The sequence below is a fragment of the Gobius niger genome (assembly GCF_951799975.1).
Source record: "Gobius niger genome assembly, chromosome: 22".
Classification (NCBI taxonomy): domain Eukaryota; kingdom Metazoa; phylum Chordata; class Actinopteri; order Gobiiformes; family Gobiidae; genus Gobius; species Gobius niger.
Genome location: NC_136873.1, coordinates 50,549 through 62,506, shown reverse-complemented (window position 1 = coordinate 62,506; position 11,958 = coordinate 50,549).

Genomic DNA, 11,958 nt, shown 5'->3' with positions numbered 1-11,958 from the left:
GAGTTCATTCTCACTGTCCATGAATTAAAGAATTGGTTTATTACTCAAATCGGATGTTTGAGATTCAGTCTTTAGTCCAATTCGAAGGTCAATAAAGAGTTCTCGTCTCTGGTTGTGAAGTCTAAAGGATAGATCGTCACAGTCTTTTGCTCCTGATCTGTGTTCGATCTGATCAGCCATTCACAAGACAGGAAGTGAAGACATTCCGAAGCCATAAAATGACCTAGGAGTTTTTGGAGTGGGGGTTGAGCTCATCTCTGGAATGCGGTAACCATAGCGAAGGGAAATAGGCGAACCTTCACACGCTACACTCCTCTTGGGACCAATTGTTTTAAAGGTTTGGGGCACTAAGCCCCCGTGACATAAGTAAGTAAGTAAGTAATCTTTATTTTTATGGCACCTTTCACAGACAAAGGCCACAAAGTGCTTCACAACACAGTCCAACACAGTCCATACTGTCCAATTATGGCATGAGAAGAGAAAAAAAGTAAATACCTCTGTTCAGACCTTTTTTGTGACTTTAGGCAAGACTGGGCCGCTGTGGACATTTTTTTTTTTTTTAAACAGTGACCTCTTTGAAATACCCACCCGATGATGATACTTGAGTCCATCCAATTCCATGTCCCAGCATGCGTAGTGACCCAACGGGACAGAAAACGCAGACTAATACAACAGCTCATGTTTACTGTGCCCTCATATCCATCAAACCTGTGCCATATCCGCGGCTCTCAGACACAACAGGGTGGGGTGGGGGGGGGGTCCCTTTGACGTGGGTTCTGATTGGATTAGGCCCTGGTATACTCGGGAACATGTCGGTCCTACTAATCATGGAGTGCACTTATGTTGAGCCAAATGGAATTTCCAGCCGGCGCTTTTGTTTCATTCGTTTATAAGAGCCGCTGTGGTGGCGAGGCGGATATATTTGGAAGACAGGAGGGAGAGAGATGTAAATCGGCCGTATGTATAGGGAATATAAATGTAAGCAGAGCTAGAGAATGTAAAGCAGTAGAATGGCAAAGTTACACTTTTTTAAAAAAATGTGAACTCCAATCCATGTTGTAATGCTGATTGAAGACATACCTGGAGTTCAGAGGTGGAATGCTGTAATCGAGCCATCAGGTATTTACTGTGAACAACATCAGAAGTGACAAATACCAACAATAGAAATATGATAACTAGATGTTAGTTGAACTAGAGTTACAATATGTATATTAGGGGTGTAACGATGCAACGCGGTGCAAAAATCTGACAATATGCATGGTACTAAAATGACAGTGCTAGTTTTTGTCTATTTTTGTAAATATTTAACCTCTCTACCTCCACCTGAACCAAGCACATTTTCTCCAGCTTGGCTTTACCTAAATCTACAAGCTTCTTGGCACATTGAGTTGCCTTGTGTACAAAATGCTTGGTAGAAATAAACATGCCTTGCCTTGCCTTCTTAAAAAAAGTACCAAAATAGAGACGCAAACATGCTGGAAAAAGCAACAATAAGACAATTAAAAAATGTGACAAAAACACAACAAAAATGTGCTGGAAAAGCAACAACACAATAAAAAGGTGACAAAAAGTGATGAAAAATGACAAATTAAATGACAAAAACACAATAGAATGCTTTAAAAATTTTAAAACAACGTGATGTATTTATTTAATTTATTGGTTCATTTGGTCGGGACGGTGCATGTTAATGAACATACATGGGTCTCATGCATGTAAACAAGCCACACCGGATTGTAGCCTTGGTCTAACTTCCATCCGTCGTCCCCCATGCGCACGCTCTTATTCATCCTGGCCTATTGTGCATGTTTTTACTGTTAGGGGAAACCGTAGTACCCGGAGGAAACCTGCACAGACACAGGAAGAACATGCAAACTCTACACAGAAAGGGAACTTCTAGCTGTGAAGTGAGAGTGCTAATCGCTGAGCCACTGTTCCGCCCCTGATGGTAAATAAGTTAACCATCAGTAACTTATGTATTGATGGTAAATAAGTTATCATCAGTTTTGTAGGTCTTAGCTTTTAAATGTCATACGGCATACGTGTGTGTCATCATCCCTTACCTCACATTGAAGGCTGTAAAGTTACATCCGCCAAAAAGACATGACACATGGCTTTGTAATGGGTACTCCTGATGACCAGGCTGTAGTGAATGATAGATCCAGTGCACCGCGCAATGTCAGAGGTGCATACAAATACCTATCATCCAATCTTGGTCATAATCCGCCTCAAAACCTTTGTTTCTAAAAAACTACAAACATAATGTTGTCAACAAACAGCCCAAACACAAGCCTCAAATCATAAGTGCTGCTCTGTGCACATACTGCCGTCTATGGAAAACGAAACTGAACACTTCACGAGCACATGACCTGCACTACCGTAATTTCCGGACAATAACCCGCTACTTTTCCCCCACGCCTTGAACCTTGCGGCTTTTACAAGCAAAATGAGAAAGAAAAAGGATTTCTCTGCTGATGAAAAGTGTGAAATAGTTGAATGCCTTGGACTAGGAATGAAAACCTTCGATATTTCATGAAAGATTAGGCGTAATCATCGTACTGTTAAGAGATTTATGGCTGATTCAGAGACACACAGGCTTGTGCAGAAAAACGCACAGACAAACACATCAGATTAAGAGAACAGCTGCTACAAAGCAGCTAAAAGATATTTGAAGATGCTGGTGCCTCTGGAGTGTAAGACCCTCCAGAGGCTGCAGTTGTGCATAAACCTTCTACCCGGCCTCCCCTAAAATGTTAATTGAAGCTCATGAACAGAAACGGCTGCAATGGGCTCAGAAATACATTAAGAGTCATTCTCAGTCTTGGTCACTGATGAGGCCGTGTAACCTTGGATGGTCAGATGGATGGAGTAGTGGATGGTTGGTGAATGGAGAGCTGGTAGGTGTGAAAATGACCTCTGAAAAATATGAGGACTTTGTGACTGACCACTTCCTTCTATGGCACAAAAAGAAGAGCCGTGCTTTCCCAAACAAAATCATCTTCATGCATGACAACGCCCAATGTCAAGGCAAGGCAAGTTTATTTGTAGAGCACAATTTATACATAAGGCAGTTCAAAGTGCTTCACAGTTGCATAACATTACAGGAAAACAGATAAAATCAATAAAAACATCAACATATAATTCATTAATTACAGTAAAAGGCAAAAGTGCAGATAAAATACTTTCAGTCATATGCATGGGCAAGAAGAACTGTTTTCAGCTTGGATTTGAACATTGTCAGAGTTAGTGATGCGCGGGTCAGGGTTTTTTTCAACCCGCGGGTCCCGCATTTGGAGCAGGTTCTAACCCGACCCAGCCCGCCCCGCAACGTTGTTCTATTTTTACAGCCCGCCCCGCACCCGCAACCATTAAATATTACGCGTTACAAATATGATCCGTATGAACAGCACCGGCGCGTCAGCCCCTCGCACTCGCTCTCCCTCCCTCCGAAGAGCGCTGGGCAAGAGGGAGAGAGGAAGAGAGCAGAGGTCGGCCTAACGCGAAGTCACACTCAGTCACACATACAGTGGAAAACAGGAGACATGAGCTCCACAAAAGCGTTCTCTGGATCACAAGCCGCAAAACGCTGCTTGTTTTATGAAAATCCGACGTATATTTACGCCAAAAACCTGCTTTAAAGACGACGGATTAAGTTGTGACTGAATTCAATGAGGGGTCCACGGTGGAACCCGCAACCCGCGCATCACTAGTCAGAGTTGAGGCCTGTCCCACATCCTCATGAAGACTGTAAAGAAAACCTCTGCATCACTGGCTGCTATGGGCATAAAAGGAGAGAAACTCATGATGTGGACCCCCTCCTCCCCTGACCTCAACCCTATTGAGAACCTTTGGAGCCTCAACAAAAAAACTTCTATGAGGGTGGGAGGCAGTTTTCATCCAAACAGCAGCTCTGGGAGGTTATTCTGACATCCTGCAAAGAAATCCAAGCAGAAACTGTCCAAAAACTCACAAGTTTAATGGATTTAAGAATGTTGAAGTGTTTTTGATTGAAATAGCTTTTGATTTCAGTAAATATGGTCTCCTAATGCAGCAAATTTAACAAATGACCATTTTCAGTTAATTCACTTCAGGTGCAAAATAAATGCATTTAATTCTCTCACTGTTGAAATATTATGGAGGTTTCAGTGAATCAAAAGCCAGTCTCGAGCGGTCTTTACAGCCACGTTTGAGTGAAAAAAAAAAATCTCCATTGTGTAATTGGATGTACAATATCCCTCTGTCCCTTTGTCTTTTCTGTCAGTGTAGTATTTACTCTCATGGACAATTAATGAGTAGAAAAACACATCATGCTACGACACCTGCAGTGGCGTTTATGGCCTCTAGGGGCATAGGCCACCATTCTCTGCCACAAAGAGAAAAGTCCGGTATTTCCAGCACTGATGGCACTTCAAATGTGCTTGGAACAGCAACCATGTATGCAAAAAAACCAAAACAATCTTTATCTTCTATGCAGGTGCGCTCAATAGTCCGGTTTAAAGAACAATATTTTTACTATTTTGTTTCAGCAGTGGCGCCAGACGTCTGTCCCAGGCTTAGGGGATGCTGAGGTCTTTCTTGGTGGGTGCTCACAAAACATGCAATTTTTGGGCCACATAACACACATAATTAACCTTTGTGTAAGCCTGCCACGATAATTACTATATCGACTTACCGCTCGATAAGTAAAATGAAGGACGATAACATTTTTAGTCTCGATAAATGCACGTGCTGCGTGTGCTTAAAATAAACAGAAGAATGTATGTTATCACAGTGCTGAGTGAGCACAGTTTCCATCGAACCCGTCCCCCTGTGCGCAAAGACAGCATTGAGCACATCAGCCGTGTCCCGCATGTATCCAGCATTTATAGATCTGAGCTGCTTTTGGAGAGAGGCGTGCTACTACAGAGCGGATTTCGACACTTTCTGTGAACTTTATCGCGGAGCAAGAGGGACTCGTGTGAAAACATTTGGAATTCCAGCCAAAAGAAACGCATCAAGGAGAGAATAACAACATGAATGCGACTGCAGGTTTGTCCAACGTGAGAACGAAGCAAAACCACCGCCCATCAAAGCTAATCAGAGCTACTGTTAGCGAGAGGAACCCGATCACTTTAGCCTCTATCCAAATACAAGCGCGATAGTCCTGATGAGTTTACTCCGTACTCAGGTCTACATGTTACTGTTCTGCAGTGTTCAAAAGTCAGAGAGTGGTTTGACAAAGAGGCAACAAGCTGCTTCACTCCGACAGCCATGTGTACATATGGCTACTGTAGTAATACATCTGAATCCATACATTTAATTCTAACCAGGTTTAATCTGACTCAGAAGTGATTTGTAAGGACATATTTAACTAGAATAATGTAGATGAAATAGCAATATTAGTGTTATTGACTATTTCAAAAAATGTGACACGCCTAGTTCAAACACAGAACCTGGTGCCTGTGCAAGTTATGTGAAAAGTAAAAGAAAAATATTGAATGCCAAAAGTTCAATACATTTCAATTAAAATAGTTGCTTACTGTTTTCTTTTTATTGCCTACAGTATTTGCATTATACTCAATATTATCGTTTATCGCGATATAAGAGGACGTGCGCTGGACCTGCCTTTAACTCCAGTGCGCATGAGGAGCCTCTGTGAGAATGTTTTATGTTGACCAGGAGGCTGTGTGCGCCAGAGTAGCAGGTCCTTGTGAGTGTGTGGCTCTGCGCACTCACGTCATAAGCCCCCCTCACACCCCGCTTCTTCCACAAATGCTATCACACCATAGAGCTGGATTGTCAGGCGGATGCCCACAACTTGAGGGTTAGGGTAACAAGCTCATGAGTTGAGTGAACTTTTTACCACTGTGTGTTGTGTGTAATTTGTCTCACCACTGGAGGACTCAGCTTGCTCTTGTGCTTTAAAGGAATAGGCCAGCGTTTTTACCTACTGAGATATGTTCTTACCGTAGCTTTGACGAGTTCTTTAGGACCTGTCTGGTCTTCCCCTGTATGGTCTTGCCTTCAATCAGGTAAACACAGCACAGACGGCGTTAGCATTTAGCCTCTCCCACTGTCCACCTTAGCTCCAAAACAGGTCAAGATAGAAGCTACCAAGCTCTTCCACGATTTCCCTAATTAAATATGGTTACGTGAAGTGTTACACTACAAAGTATAATTACACAAAATGAAACAATGTGTTTTTTTCTAAGCGGATAAAAGGGGGAACTATATTGTAAGGCGTACTAATCCCAGGAGTAAGTTGGCATCCGCACAGTAAAGTGAAGATATTACTGCGCGGATTTCGACTACTCCAGGTAGGTGCCCACATGTCGCTGGATCAAAAGTGCACGATAACAACCACTGATTTCTCTTCAGAGCCAGAGGAGCAGTGTCTGACTTTATAACATCAGCCAAACTTCAGCTCATTCATCAAATCCAGTGAACTGTAATAATTATCCTTTAGTCAGGCTCAGCCCAACTCCTGCTGTCGCTGATTGTGCCTCTGATGCATGGCCACATGAATAGCATGAGCCTCTGACAATCTTTGGGGCTGCTTTGGCAATCTCAGGGGGTGAGACTGTCTAAAGTGAAAGTTAACATACACGCACATGGCACAGCTGATTTTAACTTTCAGTTCTGTATGGATTGAGCCTTGATGAGGCCGATCAGAGATGGGCAGGCTATATTAAAGTCTATTTTATAAATTAGTTTAGGAAAACATATACATATGATTTTTCCTATCGCTGTTCAATATAAAAGGCATAATATAGAATAATTACAAAAGGTTTTTTTTTGTAGATGAGCGCTCTGCCCCACATAATGGCCACATTTTGCATATACAGGCTGTGGTCCCATAACGAACCAGACCCTTTACCCCCTTATTTAACTGAACCGTTGCACTTCTAATATACATAAATGATAAGATATAGTGCAGGCACGGGCATGTTTGCAAGATGAAAACTATAAACCAAACTCCATGCTCCATGTGCTAGCAACAATGATAATTTAAGCTCAGAAATGAGGCTGTAATCCTTTAACGTATAGCTTACTGTTATAATTGATGTATTCCGCTCCAGAGAAACAGCCTTGTGCAACCTGCCATGCACACATGTAACAGTGGTGTTGGGCTCTGCATGTGTACATACACATACACCAATCCAATATAACAGTCACAGACTTATTCATGTGCTTTATGTGTCTACTTGACGTGCGCTCGTTATAGCCGATAAGAGCTTCTCCGTTTATTAAGTAACAGTGTTCATTTCCTGTTGGATTATTTTCGGCTTGGAGCGGCTCATTTGATTTCCACACAGACAACATTCAAAGTGCAGTCACAACTTAATTATATGGACTTCATTAAGAGTATTTCCTCCTCCACACGGGCATGGTTACATAGGAGCTGTCTGTCACTGTATGCTCAGTATTCTTGTGCTCAGGGCTGTTTGTTCTCTATGCCCACACTGGCCTTGAAAAGCGGCATTGAGATATTTGCTTTCACACTGCAAATCTTTTTAAAGCTCAGAAATACTGCCGTTGCAATCGACACAGAGCAGTTTGTCATGTGTTCTTAGGCGAGACACATCACCTGCCCTGTGCTTGTGAGCGCAAAAGCAGGGGCGACCGTGGTTGTGTGAGATTTACCTTCTAGAAACACCCCCATAGTGTATGGGATTGAATGTTTCAAATTCACTGTTACCATGGAGATCAGTCATGTTACTGTCCAAGACAATATTGTCCATTAGCTTTGGACGACTGAATAAAAAGGGGAGAAAAAAACCCGTAAAACAATTCTGCCGAGTCCATCCATCCATCCATCCACCCACCCATCCATCCATCCACCCACCCATCCATCCATCCATCCATCCACCCATCCATCCATCCATCCATCCATCGTCTTCCACTTTTCCGTTGCCGGGTCGTGGGGGCAGCTGTTGGAGCTGCCCAAATCACATTGCACCAGCCCCTCCTGCAGGTGGTGGGTCCACAGAAGGACGGCCTCACGATTAACCGGGCCTGTTGGTCTCTCATCAGGGGCTTCTGAACCGCTCTTTTTCTGATCCGTCAACTAGGACCTGTTTGCCCTGGGAGACCCTATCAGGAGCACGAAGCACCGACAACAGAGCCGACAACCCCTCCACCACGTTAAGGTGGCGGTTCCAGGAGTCACTACCGAGTCACTACTGGTAAATATATCAAACACACTTTAGTCTCCAAATGCTTTTAAGTTTACCATTTCTCCGGTATTTTACATTTGTAAAATCTCCATTGGTTTAGTATATAGGACTGTGCCAGAAATCTTACAATTTTTGACGACACAATCCTGGGCTCCACAAAAGGGGCTACCTGCAGGGTCTGCCCCTTCTCGGACACCCCAGTCCTTTTTCCCTCCTCCTCTGGTTTCCAGGATTCTTTAAGGATTGATTTTAAAATGTTACTCTTTCTTTATAAAGCCCTCAACAGCCTTGCCCTCCCTGACCTTTTGTCTATACAGACGGCATCTCGTCATAGAAGGGGTGTGGCTTCGCCGAGGGGGAAAATATAATCTTTAGAGAAACACCATTTTCCACTCTTTTTAGCCATTTTCTAGTGAAATATGAACTTCATATCACACATAAATAAAGCCAAGTCTAAATCGGGCCCATATGGATGTTTTCTCACAGCCGATTGTACAGTAGAAGTGAAAAAAACGGCTGTTGTAGCTAACTGTTAGCCTTAGCCCGATGCTAACATGAAGCATCAAGTTAGCATTCTCCGTTATTTTTGTATTTATGGGCTGTTGAACCACTTTGCTCGTCTCCATGTCTTTGTATCATTATTTAGTAGAAAACAATATTCATATTTCAGTTTTTGACTAATTAAAGAAAGTTTAGATTTTTCTCCAAAATGTTTTCCCCCTTAACTGTTTTCAAACATGACCATATTGCTGGGTTGCAGGTTCTAGAATGTGATGATGTCATCGGACCCAACGGGGGAGCCAGTTTTTCCTATTAACAGCATTACACTTTCACAAGTCACAGCTAAAAAGAAAATATATGAATAAAAAAAAAAGATCATTAATATCAGTCACTGGGTCCATGATCTCTCTGTACAAAAAATCCCTCAAAAACAAATAGTTTTTCCTCTATATAATAAAATAGGCCTTTAGAATGCTGTGATGTCACCTGCAACCCATATGGGCGATTCCAGAGATGCCGTCTGTATCTATCCAAAACCCTAATCCCAGAGCCAGGTCCAAACACTGGGGTCATAGGGCCTTTTCTGTTGCTATGGTGACTTTGGACTAAACTGGCCACTAGGCATGCACACCATCACTGGCATTGGCATTTTTAAAGGCCAGCTCAAAAGGTACATATTTTTAAAAGTGGAGACATACATCAGTTTACCGAACCAATCTCAACACTCTTGCAAGTTATTTGTAAGAGGACTCGAGAGGTTACAAGCATAATCTGTTAACATTTTTGATCTAATAAGTCTACTTCAATGGCAGTCATGGAACTTGAGTACAGTATGTATCAACATCAATTGAAAATAGTGATATGGTGTTGGAGTTTTTACAGACCAACACTGCAACAAGGTCAAATACGCACATAAAAAGGTACCTGTAAACTTGCATAATCTTGTTGATCCAAACACAGCAGTTGTGATGTTCAAGGCCACATGCTTCTTTACTGTGTACAAGAGATGTTTCGATCAAGTGAATTTAGATCTAACCTCAGAGGAACTGGTATTTCCCCAAAAAATTAAGTTGATATTAGAGCGTATTTGACTTTAAATGAACAGGCCACCGATTTTCCATACTGACATATGTTCTTACCTGAGATTAGACGAGTTGACCTGTCTGGTCTTTACGCCTGTGCTCAGTCACACAAAAAGACCAAAGATATTGTTAGCATTTATCCTCTCCCAGCATATTCCTATGGACCCAAAATAGGGTGAAATTAGAGGCGACCAAGCTCTTCCATGTTTTCCCTGTTTAAATACGTTTACGTGAGTAGTTACACAAAATTAATTTTCTAAGCGGATAAAAAGGGGTACTATACTGTAAGGCATAAAAACACCCTTTGACGTCGTGTAATATCTTCACTCCTAAAGATTTCTGAAGATGCACACATTTGTTAGCCAATGGCTCCCAGATCAGATTTAAATTGAACATTCCATCCCTATATTACAAATGAAAACATCTTCATAATTTGCGATGTTTGGTGGTTAATGCTAACGGCTTAGGGAAAATACATTGAGCCGGCTAACTGACTCTGAAATGTCTCCCGGACTAGCCTACTTGTTAACAGTCCACATACGTTAGTGTAAGGCACCCCAGGATTTTTGTTTTATATTTTATGTCTGGTAGGTTTCTGAACGGAATGTAAATGTACCCATGGAGACAATTCACTCAACAATGAAAACCTACTAGAAACCCTAAAACACCTGAAATAAAATTGACCCTGAAGCATAACAGGGGCCACCGGGATGGAAAGTAAAGGCGCTAAGCTAACTGCTCATACAGCCGCTGGGTCACTGAAAGGTCACATATGCATTTAGAAAGTTACACAGTGCACCTTTAGGTTTATGTGAATAGGAACAAGTATGTTACAAAAGCTTCTCTTAAATACTACAACATTTACACAGAAATTAAACATTCAAACCCACATCGTAATAAAACAGTGCAAAACAACACAACACATTATGATTTGTCAGTGACAAAATGTTTGCGATAATGACCTGATTACTATTTCAAGTAATACTAGTCTCAGTCATAATAAAAAGGTTAAATAGAGTATAAAAATACCATTGAAAAACAGGACTGAAATAATAGTAGAAATAAAAAGGCTTTAAAAATTGTGACAAAGGCAATACAAAGCATCAAGAAGTTGCTGAAAATGAGTGGCCAATGAGTGGCAAGAGCATTAAACTTTGGGAAATAAAGTTTTTAGGCTTTGGCATTTCTATATGGAGTTTCCATGCCAATTGTGACAGGCACATCTCACATTTGGGTAAAAGAAAAAGGACAAATCTTGAAAACAGGAATCATTTCCGTGATAACAATAGGTGATGAAGAAATTCCATTACGTTTCAGTGCACAGGCAGAGTGTTTGCTTCCCTGTAAAAGCAAATGTAATCCCACAGTTTGATTAGAAGACGGCGGAAGAACTCATCTCAGAATAAATTGCTTGCACTATGATGAATTATACAATACAATTGAACTACACAAGCCCACAAAAATTTAGAAGATAAAAAAATATACAATTTTCATGAAGTTAGTCACATACTAGCATTAGAAGAGGTAAAGTGCTATGGAATGATGGATTGCTGAATCATCTCTCTCTTCTGACGTTTGGAGAATATTTTATAAAGTCAATGTCTGCATTATGTTTTGTAGCTTCAAGACATTCCAATTTAAAACTAAACATTGTGCAATCTGACCCTTATAATATCAAAAGTATTTAAGTGCTGTACAGTAGGAACCAGATGTATGCATACACTTTATAAGTGTATGTATGTTTGCATTATTTTTTCTCTCACTGTCTGACATGAAACCAGAATTAACTTTTACTTTTTTCAGTTCAAAATATTTCTATTTGCTAGAAGAACGAGTGATAGATTTTTATTTATTTGTGTTACTTTGTACAAAGTCAGGAGTTTGCATACACTAAAATCACTATACCTTTAAACAATTTGGGAAAGCCCAGATGAAAATGTCCTTGTAAGCACAAGTCTGGGTCATCCTTTGGTGCAATTTCAAGATGCCTGAAGGTCGTTTATTGGTTCAAACAATTATACCCAAGTATAAAAAAGATGGAAATGTCCAGTCATCATACAGATAATAATAATAATATATTTTATTTATATTACACTTTACATTTCAAAGAAACCTCAAAGTGCTCAAAGATCAGAAAGAAGACGGGTTCTGTGTCCTAGAGATGAACGTGCTGTGGTCAGAAATGTGAATATCAACCCAAGAACAAATGCCAAAGCCCTGGT